This window comes from Aquarana catesbeiana, linkage group LG05, assembly GCF_042186555.1.
Source record: "Aquarana catesbeiana isolate 2022-GZ linkage group LG05, ASM4218655v1, whole genome shotgun sequence".
Classification (NCBI taxonomy): domain Eukaryota; kingdom Metazoa; phylum Chordata; class Amphibia; order Anura; family Ranidae; genus Aquarana; species Aquarana catesbeiana.
The window spans coordinates 209,476,513-209,496,326 of NC_133328.1; the positions used below are offsets into that span (position 1 = coordinate 209,476,513).

General features: G+C 44.0%; 1 long non-coding RNA gene across 1 annotated transcript in view; it reads right to left on the reverse strand.

Moving 5' to 3' along the window:
• LOC141144643 (uncharacterized) overlaps positions 1–19,814 on the reverse strand; it is a 34,902-nt gene that overhangs the window by 9,086 nt on the left and 6,002 nt on the right. The window contains exon 2 of the long non-coding RNA XR_012244428.1: positions 9,902–10,016. This is a non-coding gene — a long non-coding RNA (uncharacterized lncRNA). The remainder of the gene's footprint in view (positions 1–9,901; positions 10,017–19,814) is intronic.

Here is a 19,814-nt window from a genome sequence, read left to right on the forward strand (position 1 = left end):
TGCACAGTATGCAATTGAGCTACTGGCCTGTCCTGCATCCAGCGTTCTTTCGGAACGCACATTCAGTGCTGCTGGAGGCTTTGTAACCGATCACAGGGTGCGCCTGTCCACCGAATTGGTCGATCGGCTGACCTTCATAAAAATGAATCAGTCTTGGATCACCAGCTACCAAGCACCTGATGCTGATGTAACCAAATCATTTTTTTTTTTAATGTGGGATCCCTTCAAGACTGCCTATGCTGATGCTGAGTGACTATTCTGTTATGCTGAGTGACAATCTTCTTCCTCCTCAGTTTTCATGCTGATAGCTTGTAAGAACATTTTTGGTTCTGGGCACCGCCACCAGTGGCTAAGGCCCAATTTTTCTGCCCCTGTTTAACAGGGGCGTGTAATTAAAATTTTTCATGCAATACTTTGCAGCAGGGCTCATATCTGCACTCCAACTAGAGTATCTGTGAGGGGTTACAGTGTTGTGGCACCAGCACCAGTGCCCAAGGCCCAATTTTTCAGCCCCTATTTAACAGGGGCATATAATTACAATTTTTGATGCAATACTTTGCAGTAGGGCTCATTCCTGCACTCCAACTATAGCATCTGTGAGGGGTTGCAGTGTTGTGGCACCAGTGCCTAAGGCCCAATTTTTCTGCCCCTGTTCAACAGGGACATGTAATTACAATTCTTGATCTAATATTTCACAGCAGGGCCCATTCCTGCGCCCACCAAGAGTAACTGTGAGGGCTTACAGTGTTGTGGCAACACCACCACCACCATCACCACCAAAGGCCGAATTTTTCTGCCCCTGTTCAACAGGTGCATGTGATTACAATTCTTGATATAATATTTCACAGCAGGGCCCGTTCCAGTGCCCACCAAGAGTAACTGTGAGGACTTACAGTGGTGTGGCACCAGCACCACCACTACCACCACCAAAGGCCCAATTTTTCTACGTGGAGAAGGGTGGATGGAGGGAGCGTGATCAATTGCTCACATCAAAATGTGTATAATTTATTCATATGTAATGAAATAAAAACAAATAGATAATACCAATACTACGTATCATGCAAACAGGTAACAAAATATGCAAGACATAAAAATTAAAAATAGGTTAAAGGTAACACAAGCCCATGTTAAGGTGAGTGTTTAAAATCGGCTGACGCGTTTCGAGGATAGCCTCTTCATCAGAGCCTTGAGAACCAGGGCACAGTCTGTATAAGCCGGTAGGCCAACATGTGTATATAAAGAGGAATGGCTAGTTGGGAGATGTAGCCTGTGGTGGATAGTTAGTTTTTCTGAGTTCCATACCAGTCCACGTTCAGACGTTCTAGGTGGAACAGAGATCAAAAAAATATATATGTGTATATAGTATAATATAAAAAAATATAAATAGAATTATAATTATAAATATAGTATGGAGCACATGGCAAGTATATGCAACACAAGAGACATATGATGAATTCAGATAAATATGATAGATGGAAATCACATATATGTACATAAAATTGATGAAAGATACAGTGTCTAAAAAAAATTGATAGAAGATACAGTGTCTAGAAAAACCATAAATGATTAATCGATGGTGAACCTTGAAGCAACAGTATGTGTGTTCTCATTTAAATTGTTGATGTGAGACTGTGGGGTGGAGTGGACCTGAAAGGGGGGGAAGGCACAGTATTGAAAAAATCAGGGGGAAACCAGAGAGGTGACCTGGGAGGGATCCCTCAGAACACTGATAGGCAGACAAATGAAACTTCATAGCATGATGCAAAGTTAGTGAAGAGACTGGATACCTGACCTGTCTCACGGGCTGGATGGAGGAGAGGTTGCAGCCTGTGTATGTTCTAAGGGGAGAAAGCAGTCCTGTGCTCTCGGAGGATGGAAGAGGGAAGATATCTCTTTGTACAATGCTGGAGCCGTGTGTGTCTGAAGCTGTCTCTCCGCCTCAGACATAGGTGAATGTCAGGATGAGGAGGACTGCTTGTGAGTTATAAGCCGGTTGGGGGTGGGGCTGAGCGCGGGCTGCATGTGCATGTGGTGAGCTGGAAAGGAGGGGGGTGTGGCTGGCACTGGAACGCACGCCGTCTGAGGAGTGGGCGTAGTTGTGCGCTCCAAAGGCGAACACATGACCGGACTCCTGTCAGCTCCCGAAGACAAGGGATGCACCGGCGGAGTCCTAGCAGTGAATGAGCCGGTCTGTTGTGTGCCGTGTGGGACGGAAAAAACACACAGGCGGCTCTAGTCTGCGAGCACACAGGGGGTGTGTGGCAGCAGAGGGGCTCGAGTGAGAGTGGAGCACAGTGAAACAAAAAACGTCCCTGCCCATCTGGGTGACATACAAAAAGCAGGGAAAATGTGCCAAAAAACAAAAACCCCAAAAATTATTGTTAATGATATATGCATATATGTGTGTATACACACACACACAACATATGTATACACAGATGAAAATGAAAAATAATAATGGAAATAAGGATAAAAAAAAAAAAATGAAAATAAAAATAAAATTAAAAAATGATAATAAAAATAATAAGGGATGTTAAATAGATAAAAAAATAAATAAATAAAAAAAAATGAAAATAAAAATAAAAATAAAATTAAAAATGATAAAAATAATAAGGGATGTTAAATAGATAAAAATAAAAATAAATATGAATGATGATAAAAATAGAAATAATGAGATTAGAATAAATAAGCAAATGGGACAGGGGCAAGTGGGGAGTGCTCAGAGCGGGGAATGATGATGATGCATGCTGGTACTGGTTTCGTATCTAGATTATTCCGTGGATTTCCAAGTCCTCATTCATTCCATCAGGAACCATTGACCCGAGAGAGAAAATCCAGAAGGATTCTTGTCTACAGAGTTTCTTGAATCTCCTCCCCATATCATCGTCTTTTTTGATGGCTTCAATGTCAAACACTTTAAGACCTATTGGGTTTCCATTGTGGTGTTCTCTGAAATGCCTGGGTACTGAGTAGTTATGGTTTTTCTTATTATTCATGGGCTGATGGTGTGTATTACTATTGATGCTGCATTTGTGCTCGCTAAATCTTGTCCTCAAAGGACGTGTTGTCTGTCCGACATGCGGTAAACCGCATGGGCAAATTAGACCGTAGATCAAGTGGGAGGTACCACAATTAATGAACTGACCGATTTTGTGGTTTCGGTCGTCAGATCCCATAACTTCTTTTTTTCGGTGTGCCATGAAAGGACAAGCTACACAGTTTTTAATTCCACATTTGAAGTTACCTTTCTGATCAAAAAAGGATGTCCAACGGCCAGTAGGGGTCTTAGTTTGGTTCGGGGGTTTGTGTACTCTGCTTGGTGCTATTAGACTTCTAAGGTCTTTTGCTTTCCGGAATACAACTTCAGGTTTAGATGGTAGGACTGAATTGAGGATGGGGTCTTGCTTGAGAATGTTCCAGTTCTTCTGGATGACTCTCTGTATGTCAAAAGCTTTGGTATTGTATTGTGTACTAAATCTGATGGAATTGTTGATAGTCCGCTTGTTTCGCGGACTATCTTTCATCAATTTTATGTACATATATGTGATTTCCATCTATCATATTTATCTGAATTCATCATATGTCTCTTGTGTTGCATATACTTGCCATGTGCTCCATACTATATTTATAATTATAATTCTATTATATTTTTATATATTATACTATATACACATATGTATTTTTTTGATCTCTGTTCCACCTAGAACGTCTGAACGTGGACTGGTATGGAACTCAGAAAAACTAACTATCCACCACAGGCTACATCTCCCAACTAGCCACTCCTCTTTATATACACATGTTGGCCTACCGGGCTATACAGACTGTGCCCTGGTTCTCAAGGCTCTGATGAAGAGGCTATCCTCGAAACGCGTCAGCCGATTTTAAACACTCACCTTAACATGGGCTTGTGTTACTTTTAACCTATTTTTAATTTTTATGTCTTGCATATTTTGTTAGCTGTTTGCATGATACGTAGTATTGGTATTATCTATTTGTTTTTATTTCAATACATATGAATAAATTATACACATTTTGATGTGAGCAATTGATCACGCACCCTCCATCCACCCTTCTCCATATAGTCTTACTCTGACCACCCCAGGGTCAGTTTGGGCAGCGGGACACGCAACACCATCTCTTTCAGTTCCTCTACAGCTTACAATACTACCATTCCAAACCTAAGACACCCTCACAAGCGCAGGAGTAATCTTTCTTTGTCCACATTTTCCAATTTTTCTACCACTGTTCAACAATGGTACGTAATTACAATTCTTGATCTAATATTTCACAGCAGGGCCCGTTCCTGCGCCCACCAAGAGTAACTGTGAGGGTTTACAGTGTTGTGGCAACACCAACACCTAAGGACCCAATTTCTGCAGAGTATATAGGGCAGGCCCCTACTTTCAAACATCCAAATTATAAACGACTCCTGCGTGCAAACGGAAGGACACAACAGGAAGTGAGATGAAATCTACCCCTAGGAAGGGAAATTCTCTCCTGTAAGAGTTAATATGGGAAAAACGTGTCTCCTCTCCACTGATGCTTTATCACCAATCATTGTTTCACTAAAAACCCCAAATTTTCAAAAAACATTTGTCATTGGGACAGAAAGTGAGGTGAAATCTTCTGAAGAGGAGCACAAACAGCAAAACAAATGTTACAGGGGTGATAATCCTTCCCTATGTTTTCCAAAAAGCTTGAAAATAGACACTCTAAAAATGTACCAGTTCAAATTACAAACAGATTCTATTTAACAACAAACCTACAGTCCTTGTCTTGTTTGCACCGCCTGTATACTTCTGTTCAGAGTATATAGGGCCTGGGGGCACCACGCCTTTCCTTTTTTTTAATTTGGGTACGGGGTTCCCCTTAATATCCATACAAAGGGCCTGGTAATGGACTGGGGGGGGGGGGGGTTACCCTTGCCGTTTGTCTCACTGATTTTCATCCATATTGCCGGGACCCGACATTACATTAAAGCCGCAAGCAGTTTTAAATGACTTTTATTACTTTACATGTCATTTTTTGCAGGGACTGTTCTAAGCACGGGAAACACACACCACTTTACAGGCATACTATAGACACCCCCCAGGTACGATATTTAAAGGAATATTTCACTTTAAGCATCATTAAATCACTGCTCCTGAAAAAACGTCCCTTTTTAAAACTTTTTTTTGCATTGATACATGTCCCCTGGGGCAGGACACGGGTCCCCAAACCCTTTTTAGGACAATAGCTTGCATATTAGCCTTTAAAATTAGCACTTTTCAAACATTCGAGTCCCATAGACTTTAACTGGGTTCTAAAGTTTGCGCGAACTTTAGGTCCGTTCGCAGGTTCTGGTGCGAACCGAACCAGGGGGTGTTTAGCTCATCCCTAGTAGCAGACTATAGGTGACAAGTGGCACACTGCATCTGGTGGCAGGCTATGGGTAGAAAGTGGCAGACTGCATCTGGCATCAGGCAACGATGGCAATTGAAACGCTGCATCTGGTGGCAGGCAATGGGTGGCAAGTGGCACACTGCATCTGGTGGCAAGTGACACGCTGCATCTGGTGGCAAGTGACACGTTGCATCTGTCGGCAAGCAACGGTGGCAAGTGACAAGCTGCATCTGGGGGCAGACGACAGTGGCAAGTAACAAGCTGCATCTAGTGGCAGGCAACGGAGGCAAGTGCCACACTGCATGAGGTGGCAAGTGACAAGCTCAGGGTCCCCACTGATTCTGCATTATGGTGAGTTGAACAATTTTATTATATAATACAATGCAGTACAACACCAGCCATTCAAATCACCCCTGCCGCCGAATTCCCCATCAACCCCGAGACTACATTCCCCCAACCCCCCATCTTTTTTTGGGAAGGGGCAGGGGGGTGTCCCTGAATGGCAGTTTGGAAATGTGGTCACCCTAGTGAAGACTGGCCCTTGCTGTTCCCGATCTCGGCAATAGATTGTATTTCATTTCTCATAGCAAGCATCCTGGCAGTGTTGCCAGAGCTGGAGATGAGAGCTAGCTCCTGGGATTTTGGAAAAAGAATGTGCACTTCCCTCCAAATGTACAATGTAGTGCTTAGTGCCCGGGGCCACATGTAGCCCATTGCCACTTTGTGTGGCTCATTGGTCCCCTGCAGACACTTATCTGTAATGTGTCATGTACTATGTCTCCAGTCGATTGACTACTGAAGCATGCCCCCAGTCTCCAACAACCCCTGTAGCATGTTCATAGTCTCTGACCATTTTCTGTATCATGTCTGCAGTCTCTGAGCATTTTCTGTATCATGTCTGCAGTCTCTGACCATCTCATATATCATCTCTGCAGTCTCTGAGCATTTTCTGCATCATGTCTGCAGTCTCTGATCACCTCTTGTATCATGTCTGCAGTCTCTGACAGTCTTTTGGAGCATGTCTGCAGTCACTGACAATCTCTTGGGGCATGTCTGCAGTCTCCGACAGTCTCCTGTAGCATGTCTGCAGGCTCTGACCATCTCTTGGAGCATATCTGCAGTCTCTGACAGTCTCTTGGAGCATGTCTGCAGTCACTGACCATCTCTTGCAGCATGTCTGCAGTCTCCGACAGTCTCTTGGAACATGTCTGCAAACTCTGATAGTCTCTTGGAGCATGTCTGCCGTTTCTGACAGTCTCTTGGAGCATGTCTGCAGTCTCTGAAGTCTCTTGGAGCATGTCTGCAGTCTCTGACCATTTTCTGTATCATGTCTGCCATCTCTGACCATTTTCTATATCATGTCTGCAGTCTCTGATCACCTCTTGTATCATGACTGCAGTCTCTGACAGTCTCTTGGAGCATGTCTGCAGTCACTGACCATCTCTTGGAGCATGTCTGCAGTCTCCGACAGTCTCTTGGAACATGTCTGCAAACTCTGATAGTCTCTTGGAGCATGTCTGCCGTTTCTGACAGTCTCTTGGAGTATGTCTGCAGTCTCTGAAGTCTCTTGGAGCATGTCTGCAGTCTCTGACCGTCTCCTGTATCATGTCTCTTGTATCATGTCTGTAGTCTCTGACAGTCTGTTGGAGCTGGGTCATGTGATAGCTGTATATGGAAGAGAGCCGGGACATGTGACAGCTGTATATGGGAGAGAGCCAGGTCATGTGACAGCTGGATATGGGAGAGAGCTGGGTCATGTGACAGCTGGATATGGGAGAGAGCCGGGTCATGTGACAGCTGCATATGGGAGAGACCTGGGTCATGTGACAGCTGGATATGGGAGAGAGCCGGGTCATGTGACAGCTGGAGATAACGAGGAGCATTTGTGCTCGAATTATTCTTCTCACTCTGATGCGGCGATATTCCACATGTGTGTGGTGCAACCGCGGTTTACATGCGTGAGAACCCTGGGCTTGTGTTTGCACAGGAGTGCGGGGGTTACAGCAATTTCATTTTTTTAAAATCAATATAATTTTAATTTTTGAATGATTGCTATCACAAGGGGTTAATAAACCACAGGTGACAGGGAACTCTTTATGGAGACATTAGACCTCAATGTCTTCCCTGCCCTTCACCCCATCTAACCAATCACAGATCGGCTGGTTAGATGTGTCTCCTGGTTGTACTGAGCAGGAAATGGTGCATCTGAACCCGGTAGTGACATCACTCCCGGGTTCATTGTTTACTTGTGAGGTGAAGGCGTGGATTTGCCTCGGTCTCACAGCACTCTCCCTCCCCTAAACGGCTATTGTGTTCCCGGGTTCCATTAAGAGCAAGAGAACCTGGGAACCACAGGAGGAGGTGGGAAGGGGCACCGCGCTGTCGGCTCTGTGGAATGATTGGCAGATATGGAGCCAACCCATCACTTTCACTTTGAAGTCGGTCGCCGACTAAACAAAATCTGCTACTGCAGCCATCAGCTTGGGATTAAAGGGGGACTCTTTGGACTGGTTATACAGAAGTGACAATCTACATCTCTCCTGCAAAGAAGGATCCTTCCTCTGCAAACTTCTTAAAGGAGAACTTCACCTTTTCATAGTGTTCCATCCATATTCAGGGTGTAAGATGTTACAGATTCCATCCCCCGCACCCCTCCCATCCCCTGTTGTGACAGTGGCCCCCGCACCCCTCCCATCCCCTGTTGTGACAGTGGCCCCTGCACCCCTCTCATCCCCTGTTGTGACAGCAGCCCCCGCACCCCTCCCCTGTTGTGACAGTGGCCCCCGCACCCCTCTCACCCCCTGTTGTGACAGTGGCCCCCGCACCCCTCCTATCCCTTGTTGTGACAGTGGCCCCCACACCCCTCCCAACCCCTGTTGTGACAGCGGCCCTCGCACCCCTCCCATCCCTTGTTGTAACATAGGGCCCTATACATAAGATGTCAACTAAAAAGGTAAACAACCTTGTTGTCATAGCAACCATTTTGTTTACTTGTTTACAAACCTGAGCTGTAAAAAAAACACATCCTCCTGCTGTCTGTTTTACAGTTCAGATTTGTAAACAAACCGGTTGCTATGGCAAAAAGGTTGTTTACCTTTTAGCTGACAAACCTTTTCAGGTTTGTAAACAAGTAAACAAACCAGTTGCTATAACAACAAGGATGTTTAGATTTAGAAGGAAACATAAAGGCCCTGTACATGAGATATCAGCTAGAAAGGTAAACACAGTTGCCATAGCAACCAGTTTGTTTACTTGTTTATAAACCTGAGTTGTAAAATAGACGGCATAAATATATGCATAAAAAAGCAAAATAAAGTCAGCGCTGATCCTCCTCACTACTAACTGCTGATCTATATTACAAACAATATCTAGTTGTGTCATTTCTATATCATTCACACCATACAATAAATCCTAAATATCCACATTTGTGAAAGACATATGAAAATAAAACACGGGATACAACACCATGCATTACATCATGAAATCAATATCCAGATTTGTGAAAAATGTGAACCCCCCCCCAAAAAAAAAGTCCTTGAAAATGTTCATCCACAAAATTCTGTGTTATCGTATTTATCAAACTTCGTCCCATCCCCCGTGCTTTTATCCTTAAAATTCAACACAAAAAGTGTTCCTCTGCCAGTGATGGTACTAATGCCCCTCCCCCCAGAACCCTGAGGACCTCTGGGCCAATCATACGTTATTCTATCACCAAAAATCACCAAATCGTCGTTTCTTCATCCAATAAATATATATTCACCCCTCAATGGATTTCCACCAATCACCTAAAAAGGAAATGACAAGGTCACCGTACAACGCGCTTTTATTAATAAATACCCTTTAGAAGCTCCTCCCACAATCTATATGCTTGCACATTCCAGTGCCCAGACCAGCACCAGTTCCATCAGCAGATTTCTATCCATTAATATCCTCCAAGTAGTTCCCCCAGCACCGCCGTTCCTCCCACCATCTTCCCTCTCTATACAAACTATTCTCTTTTCACTCTCATTTCTCTCTTTTAGCTTTTTAATAAAATGACATTTAAATATAAAATGGCCCAATGAGTAACTGCTTGTCTTTGGCAGACTAAGATGTTCCTACGAGTCCAGATTAATCCACATGCAGTGCAGCATAGGAGCTGTTACATTGTACAGAAACATACAACAAGAAGCTGCAGTCCCACCAGAAGTTAGAGGAATTAAGTGGTTAGCTCTTCTGCTGGGCAGCACCGGGGTCATCGCTTCAATTCCCAACCACAGCGTCACCTACCTGGAGTTTGCATTTTCTTCCTGTGCCTGTGTGGGTTTCCTCCGGGGACTCTGGTTTTCTCCCACACTACAAAGACATCCTGGGAGGTACATTGGCCCTAGTATGTGTATGAATGTGAGTTAGGGAGCTTAGATTGCAAGCTCCTTGGGGGCAGGGACTGGTGTGACTGTACAATATACAGGATGGAAATAGATGACTGAGCACAGCTGCAATGTCTCCTGTACTGACTGATCATTATCACATGGCCTACCTGTTGGATTGTCTCTGCAGACTCCTATTCTCCATTGCCGATACCTGCAGGTTTCCTTCCAATCCCCTGGACAGGTTTGTTGGTGGCGGGGGTCCTCAGGGCTTGTACGGATTCTCTGTGGAGACACCAATTACATAGCGAGACCCTTTATCTCCATAGCAACAGTGAGACCCCCCATAACCCAGAAATTGTGCAGAGCCCCCTCTAAGAAAATGTGCCCCCCCTCTCCCAATCTCAGCCATTTTCCTTCCGTCTTTTGCAGCTTTGGGAAGGTTTGTGGTTTGTGGGGACTCATCTTAGGAAGGTCCAGTATTCATTGATCAGAGCCATAGACATTCCCTGTCTGCTCATATTCACACCACATTTTACAGCTATTCATACAGAAATGCGCGTTTCCACACAATCCCGAAACATGCAAAAATATGTTAAAAGAATTGATATGTGACCATAAACAATGATACAATCATTAAAATCACACCATTGAAAATATATGTATGTATTTATTTATTTATTTCAGGTACTTATATAGCGCTGTCAATTTACGCAGCGCTTATATATAAAGAATATATAAAAAATTCTTGCAATGTGGTATCGCATCAACATTTAGGTTTTCACCAGTGATAAGTGTAAAGAATTGTGATAATGATTGTATCATTGTTTATGGTCACATATCAATTCTTTTAGCGCAGCTTTCCTTTTTAAGATATTTGTAGTGTGTGTGTCTCACATTGTTAGTTGCAGCTTTTATCACTTTATTTAAGGGTTAATTCCCTATACACGATCATTTTTGGGATAGCGCAGTAATTTAATTTTTTCCGTATGCAAAAATATGTGCCTCACACTTGTAGCGCCATTTATTGTAAATGACCCCCCAAACGTGAGACCCCAATACAACAAATGTGGCAAAATGCATGGGAAATAAAACAAAGCGGAACACGTCATGAGCTACTTTGTCATGCTTGTGGGGCATAGGGCAACACACTGAAATCAATGGGGGGTGCTATGCTTGTTGGGTGTTTGCCATCCAAGTGTATGTCAGAGGTGTGACTGGGGCCTTCATCATTTCACAAACTATGGAATGCTGGGAGAGCAGAAATCAGCAAAAATCTCCAACAGTGAAAGTGTTCAAATAACTGAGCGCTCACCCCTTCCCACCCACACACCATAGCCCCATGTATAATGTGCTGTACCCTCTTTTATACTGAATACCCACCATCCCCTGCATACCAAATAAAATAGAAATAAAGACAAACTTTTTTTTTCATTTACAATAGAGTAAGGGGGGACTATAACCCCTGTCAGGTTTTCTTTGCCATCTGTGTCCCCATTGGGGGGGATTTCCCTTCACTTCCTTTCCCAAAGCCAAAAAAGAAGTGAGAGAAATCCTCCCAAAGTGACATCATCCCTGGGTGTTACCAGAACTAGTGTCCCCATTGGAAGATTTCCCCTCTAAGTCCTGTTCTGGTGACAACCCGAAATCTGGAATTTTCTTTCACTTTTTTTGGTAACGGTAAATAGAGAAAATGAATCTCCCTAAAGGGAGCACAGACAGCAATAAAAAACCTGACAGGGGTTCTAATCCCTCTCCACTCCATCCAACACTAACAATAAACAGGTTTTCCTTTAGTTATACTTTAGCATATGGGCAAGAAATGTGAAAAACACATTGGTTTTGGCGGTGAAAGGGTTAAAAATGGTGAGGGTTAAAAAAGAAAAGAAGTTGGTTTGGCGCTAAAACGGTTAAATAAAAATAAAAATCTTTGTTTTGAAAAAAAAAGGTTCATAGAAAGGGTTAAAAATGAAAAAAAAAATTGGTTTGGCAGTGAAATGGTTAAAAACAAAAGGGGGGGGGGGAATTGGTTTCATAAAGTTAAAACATTTGACTTGGGAGTTAAAGGGTTACAAATGGGGGAAAATATGATTTGGCAGTGAAAGGGTTAAAAGAAATGAAAACATTTGATGTGCAGGGAGGATTTATAAGGCTCCATTCACAATGTTATCATAAGAAAGAAGATCTTTATTTCAGCCATGGGACTGTAAGGGTTAAATCTCATTCACAATAACCGTCACTTCAAGAAAAACATGCTTTTACAGGAGCCGTATCCCTATTAGATCCGTATACTGATCCTACAGGCTGAATTCACAAAGTTCACAAATAAGGGCGTGGCTCCTTTACGAAAAATAGTCATTTTTTTTTTGCTGAGTCTTAATGAGATTTAAAAAAAAAAAAAAAAAAGTCACATGACTCTGCACTGATGTCATCGGCCATAGATGACCAGTGACCAAACAAACCACCTGTAGCCTGTCAGTGTTCCTGGGGAAACAGTAAGGTGGATGACAGTTCCCCAATGGCTAAATGGTGTTCACAGTGAGATAGATGCAGAGATTCAATCAGCAAATGAAATGCATTGTTATATGACTCACTGTCAGCGAAAAGGTTGTAAAGGCAGCACTGTGCAGCACAGCTGTACCAGCAAAACAGAACTCCCGTACTTTCTGTTCAAGGCTAGATTGCCAAGTATGTACATCCAGAGACAGTTCACTCACTGAATGTGGAGAGCACAGGGATCTTTACTGAGATGACTGGTGGGCCGCAGCTGTTGCACAATTACACAGGAGTGACGTCAACGCGTTTCACTGGGAAACCTCTTCTTCAAGCCTGATAATAATTCTTTTTAAGTTTGGGAGTGTCATTCTTGGCTTTGTTATATATAATAAAATATTATCTGCATATGCTGCAACCTTGTGTTCTTCTTCTCCCACCTTCACTCCTCCTATATCCACACTATTCCGCAAGGTTAATAAAAAGGTTCCAACAACAGTACATACAGGAGGGGCGAAAGCGGGCACCCTTTGTCGGGGCTGTGCTCAGCCCTTCCCTTTCAGAGCTGGCCGCTCAGCTGTCAACTAATTGGCAGCTCCTATCTCTCCACAGTTACTCAGCTGTTGATATCCTGCTAGTCAGTCCTGCCTACTTAAGCCGTTCAGCCCAGTGGATCTCTGCCTTCACCTTGGTCAACATCAAAGAAGCATTCTTCTGCATTCCTGTTTAAAGACTTGCTTTGCTGACATCCCTTGTGGCTCCAGATCCTGCTTGCTGTTCCACTCAGTGATCCCTGACTTCTGGCTTGGCTGACTATCCGTTCCGGTTACTGAACTTTGGCATGTTTTGACTAAGTTTGTTCTTTTTACTTTTATTATTAAACAGGTGTGATTTCACTGTACTTCTGTCTCGGTCTGATTTCATGGTTTCTGACACCCTTGTCTTGTTCCGTTAAACATCTCAAAGGGAGGCAACATATTTCCATTGACTTTTACCAACCCTGTAGGGTGGTTGTATACATTTTTAATCCAGTGGATCATTTTTGGCCCTAACCCCAAATCTCTTAATGTATCCATGATGAATCCCCAGTCTACCCTGCCAAATGCCTTTTCCGCATCTATTGACAGGAGTAGCACTGGGGAATCCATATTTCTTTCTTTTCGCAGCATTAGTAATGTTCTTAAACTGTTAATTTTCCTTCTCTACCTGGTATAAACCCTGATTGATCTGCATAGATCCATTCCAACATCAATTACTTCATTCTTGTTGCTAGGACTGTTGCATATAGCTTTGTATCTGCATTCAACAGTGCTATTGTTTTATAATTAGAACAGATTGTTATGTCTTTTCCTTCTTTAGGAATTACCGTAATATATGCTAACAATGATTTTCTTCTCATCTCCTCTTCCTCTCCTAATTTATTCAGATAGTCACATATTTTTGGTATTAGTTGATCCTTAAATTTTTTATAGTATCTAATTGTAAACTCATCGGGACCTGGGCTCTTCCCTGATGCTGTGCTATTTATTGCTGTTCTTATTTCTTCCTGTGTCTTCCTGTGTTATTGGATCTTCTAGTGCAGGGATATGCAATTAGCGGACCTCCAGCTGTTGCAAAACTACAAGTTCCATCATGCCTCTGCCTCTGGGTGTCATGCTTGTGGCTGTCAGAGTCTTGCTATGCCTCATGGGACTTGTAGTTCTGCAAATGCTTGAGGTCCGCTAATTGCATATCCCTGTTCTAGAGTCTGCAGTCTTTCTGCTGAGATTTTAGGTAGTTTTGCATCTTTTAAGTATTCTTGTATTTTTTGTTTTCTTATTTTTTCTGCTTCTTGTGTCTCTTTATTCCTTACCGCATATAGGACACTATAATATGTTATAATACTATAATATTTCCCTAGTTTATTCTTCCATGTATACCTATCTTTTGCTACTTTATTAAAGACTTTACTTTTTTCTTGTTCCTTTTAATCTTTTAGCTGGTCTCTTTTCATTATTAGTGTCTGTATTTTAAGATATAATCCCTTTTTATGCATCTGTTCCAACTCATATATTTGCTTAATCGTATTTTCCATATTTCTTGTTCTTTCTTTCTTTTTTCTAGCCCCTATAGAGATCAGTTTCCCCTAAAATAGGCTTTATGCGCTTCCCATATAGTGGCCTTTGAGACCTCCGGTGTGTCGTTCAGCAGGAAGTATTGTTCTATTTCTCTGCAGTGGCAGCTGGTGTTCAAAATTTTTGGGGGGTGCAAACAAACTGAAAAATTAAACTGTTAGTAATGCAGGACTGTAAATAGCCATTTATCAGGTGATTATGTATCATCACTGCTAGATAAAACTGTGCCCATCATATGCAGCCTCACTGTGCCCATCAAATGCAGCCTCACTGTGCCCATCAATTTCAGCCTCACTGTGCCCATCAATTGCAGCCTCACTGTGCCCGTCACAGTAGGCCAATCACATTTCAATTAAAAGAAAATAAAACCACTTAACATAAGGTGTCCTCATCAGAGCCCCCTTTTACATCAGATGTTCCAATCAGAGCCCCTTTACATCAGGCGTCCTCAATAGAGTCCCCCTATACATCAGGTGTCCCAATCAGAGGCCCCCTTTAAGGCAGTTGCCCTTTTACATCAGGAGTCCCAATTAGAGTCCACCTTTACAACAGGTGTCCCCATTAGCATCCCCCTATAAATCAGGGGTCCTCATCAGAGTCCCTCTTTACATCAGGTGTCCCCATCAGAGTCCCCCTTTACATCAGATGTACCCATCAGAGTCCTCCTTTACATCAGATGTCCCCATCAGAGTCCCCCTTTACATCAGACGTCCCCATCAGAGTCCCCCTTTACACTAGATTTCCCCATCAGAGTCCTCCTTTACATAAGATTTCACCATCAGAGTCCTCCTTTACATTAGATGTCTCCATCAGAGTCCCCCTTTACATTAGATGTCACCATCAGAGTCCACCTTTACATTAAATGTATACGTGATGGCGTTGTGCTGTGTGTGGTATACAAATGTGTATCAACTCAATATACAAAATATATAAAATACAATGTGATGAAAAAAGGCCTAGAACCAAATATATGAAATCTATATAACAAAATGTGACATCAAACGAATAAGTGAACAAATAAATAAACAGTGTAATAAAGTCCAACATGCACCACTTAGTGGGCAATAAAGCTGGATAAAACTAATATAGTCCGGTAGTAAGAGTAATAAAACAAGAAACAAATTCCACTGTAATGCCCCGTACACACGTCTGATTTTCCGACGGAAAATGTTCAATGGGAGCTTTTTGTCGGAAATTCCGACCATGTGTAGGCAGGGCCGGATTAGCCACAAGGCCACCGAGGCCAGGCCTCGGGGCGGCAGTGGTGTAGGGGCGGTGCTGCTCCTGCAGCGACTTCGCGGCCGCCCCCCCTTTCGTGCTGCCCATTAAAGTCTATTATGAGCACCAGTGCCCATAGAAAAGATGGTCGCGAGCCGACCACGCAACTGCGCATGCGCCGTTCCGAAGCCGGCCGGGCTCGGGAAAGCTCGTAAGCGCTCGGCCGGGTGGCGCATGCGCAGTAGCGTGATTGCGCCGCCCGGTGCCACTTTTAAAAAAATTGAGAGTAGCTAGTAGTGTCAGCGGTGCGGCGGCGGGGAGAGAGATGACATCTCTCATTGCCCGCACTGCTGTTCCGCCCTCCTCCTTCTGATGGCAGGCAGGATGGCTACATTGGCAAGGGACATCCCCATCTGGTGGCAAGTGACATCCCCATCTGGTGGCAAGGGACATCCCCATCTGGTGGCAAGTGACATCCCCATCTGGTGGCAGGCATGGTGGCAAGTGACATCCCCATCTGGTGGCAGGCATGGTGGCAAAGGACATCCCCATCTGGTGGCAAGTGACATCCCCATCTGGTGGCAAGGGACATCCCCATCTGGTGGCAAGTGACATCCCCATCTGGTGGCAGGCATGGTGGCAAGTGACATCCCCATCTGGTGGCAGGCAGCGTGGCAAGTGACATCCCCATCTGGTGGCAGGCAGCGTGGCAAGTGACATCCCCATCTGGTGGCAGGCAGCGTGGCAAGTGACATCCCCATCTGGTGGCAAGTGACATCCCCATCTGGTGGCAGGCAGCGTGGCAAGTGACATCCCCATCTGGTGGCAAGTGACATCCCCATCTGGTGGCAGGCAGCGTAGCAAGTGACATCTCCATCTGGTGGCAGGCAGCGTAGCAAGTGACATCCCCATCTGGTGGCAGGCAGCGTAGCAAGTGACATCTCCATCTGGTGGCAGGCAGCGTAGCAAGTGACATCCCCATCTGGTGGCAGGCAGCATGGAAGGTGACATCCCCATCTGGTGGCAGGCAGCGTGGAAGGTGACATCCCCATCTGGTGGCAGGCATGGTGGCAAGTGACATCCCCATCTGGTGGCAGGCATGGTGGCAAGTGACATCCCCATCTGGTGGCAGGCAGCGTGGCAAGTGACATCCCCATCTGGTGGCAGGCAGCGTGGCAAGTGACATCCCCATCTGGTGGCAGGCAGCGTGGCAAGTGACATCTCCATCTGGTGGCAGGCAGCGTGGCAAGTGACATCCCCATCTGGTGGCAGGCAGCGTGGCAAGTGACATCCCCATCTGGTGGCAGGCAGCGTGGCAAGTGACATCCCTATCTGGTGGCAGGCAGCGTGGCAAGTGACATCTCCATCTGGTGGCAGGCAGCGTGGCAAGTGACATCCCCATCTGGTGGCAGGCATGGTGGCAAGTGACATCCCCATCTGGTGGCAGGCATAGTGGCAAGTGACATCCCCATCTGGTGGCAGGCATAGTGGCAAGTGACAAGAGATGGTGGCAAGTGACACGCTCAGGGCTCCCAATGATTCTGCATTATGGTGAGTTGAACTATTTCAGTTTATATTACAATGTAATGATAGAAGTAATGTGTTTCAATCATCCTGACACCATACCAACCATGGTGCCGGGGATGATTGAAGCACTAACACCAGCCATTGCCTTGAAAAATTGCCTGCGAAAAATCCTTACCCCTCGCGCGCTTACCCTGAAGTATTTTTAGTCTGTACAATTAAAGCCAGTTATTTTCAGTGTTCTCATGTGTGGAGATATGTTTTTAATTGATCTATTGTAGAAGTCATCGATAAAGGACGTGGTGTGTGTGTATGTGTGTGTGTGCGTGGGGGGGGGGGGGGGGCGGCATTGAAAGACCCGGCCTTGGGGCGGCAAAGGGAGTAAATCCGGGCCTGTGTGTAGGCTCCATAGTACATTTTCCATTGGAATTTCACAAAATTTGAGATCTGGATCTCAAATTTTTCGACAACAAAATCCGTTGTCGTAAATTCCGATCCTGTGTACACAATTCCGACGCACAAAGTTCCACGCATGCTCAGAATCAAGCAGAAGAGCCGCACTGGCTATTGAACTTAATTTTTCTCAGCTCGTCGTACGTGTTGTATGTCACCACGTTCTTGACGTTCGGAATTTCCAACAAGATTTAAGTGACCGTGTGTATGCAAGACAAGTTTGAGCCAACATCCGTCGGAAAAAAAACATGGATTTTGTTGTCAGAATGTGCTATCATGTGTACATGGCATTACAGTCTGAAATAATGTTCCACACAAATAGTGAATCCCTCCACCGTGAGCAATCAGTCGATCGGTGCCCAGCTAATCTTCTAATCTAAGCAGAGTAAAAGCAAACACTCAAGTTTAAAAGCAGTAAAATAGCAGCAATCCACGAGCACCAAGCTTGTATGTACAGCCAGTTCCTGGTAAACTTATTGCTCCAGTCCTCCAATGGACCAATAGGTTTACCAGGAACATACGAGCTTGATGCTCGTGGATTGCTGCTATTTTACTGTTTTTAAACGTGTGTTTGCTTTTACTCTGCTTGTGTTTAATAAACTTTGTTATAGGGGATTACACTATGGGCATTTCCTTTCTTTGTGCCTAAAACTCCCCCTGCATACTGAGGATATTAACAGAGGGACCTGAACATCTAACTTCAAAATCTGGGCAGAAGGATACGAGCTCGGCACTCATGGATTGGTGCCAGCTATTCTATATAATAAGTGAGTTCATTTATTATGCGTGTCACCACAAACTACCTCATATGGGATTACGCTATGGGCTGCCTTTTTTTCTTTTTTATCTAAACCCCACATACTGAGACCACGATAGTTTAAGTTCACTGGAGCTGGTCAAAAGAATGTTTGCAGATCACCTATAATTCCTTCTATGCCGTATACCTTACGGCAGTAAGGTGAGAGGCTTGTGCACACAGAGGTGCCACCATTAGAAGATTAGCTGGGCACCGATCGATTGATTGCTCATGGTAGAGGGATTAACTATTTGTGTGGAACATTATTTCAGACTTTTATAGTGGAATTTGTTTCTTGTTTTATCACTCTCACTACCAGACTATATTGGTTTTATCCAGCTTCTATCCAGCACTCAGTGGTGCATGTTGGACTTTATCACACTGTTTATTTATTTATTCACTTATTCGTTCAATGTCACATTTTGTTATATAGATTTTATATATTTGGTTCTAGGCCTTTTTTTCATCACATGGTATTTTATATATTTTGTATATTGGGTTGATACACATTGTATACCACACACAGCGCAACGCCATCACGTATACATTTATATATATTTTTTCTGCTTAGGATCAGTTAATCAGGTGCTTGCTGAAGTGTATTTAGCCCCCTATCTTCACCTTCATCTTGACAGCGCAGGAGTTACTTACCTTTATATTTTTCTCCTTTACATTAGATGTCACCATCAGAGCCCCCTTTACATTAGATGTCACCATCAGAGCCCCCTTTACATTAGATGTCACCATCAGAGTCCTCTTTTACTGAGATGTCACCATCAGATCAGAGTCCTCCTTTACATCAAATATCCCCATCAGAGCCCTCCTTTACTTTAGATGTCACTATCAGAGTCCTCCTTTACATTAGATGTCATCATCAGAGCCCCCCTTTACATTAGATGTCACCGTCAGATCAGAGTCCTCCTTTACAATAGATGTCACCATCAGAGACCCCCTTTACATTAGTAGTCACAATAAGAGTCCTTCTTTTACATTAGATGTCACCATCAGAGCCCCCCTTTACATTAGATGTTCCCATAAGAGTCCTCCTTTACATTAGATGTCACCATCAGTGTCTCCCTATACATTAGATGTCACCATCAGATCAGAGTCCTCCTTTACATTAGATGTCACCATCAGAGCCCCCCTTAACACTAAATGTCACCATCAGATCAGAGTCCTCCTTTACATTAGATGTCACCATCAGAGCCCCCCTTAACACTAAATGTCACCATCAGATCAGAGTCCTCCTTTACATTAGATGTCACCATCAGATCAGAGTCCCCATTTACATTAGATGTCACTATCAGATCAGAGCCCCCCTTTACATTAGATGTCACCATCAGATCAGAGCCCCCCTTTACAATAGATGTCACCCCTCTCCCCCCTCATACTCACAGCTCTCACACAAGTCGCCTGTCATCCACCTTCAGAGATGTGGGGAAGGGTCAGATAAACCGGAAGTGAAGGCACAGGACCCGCCAATCA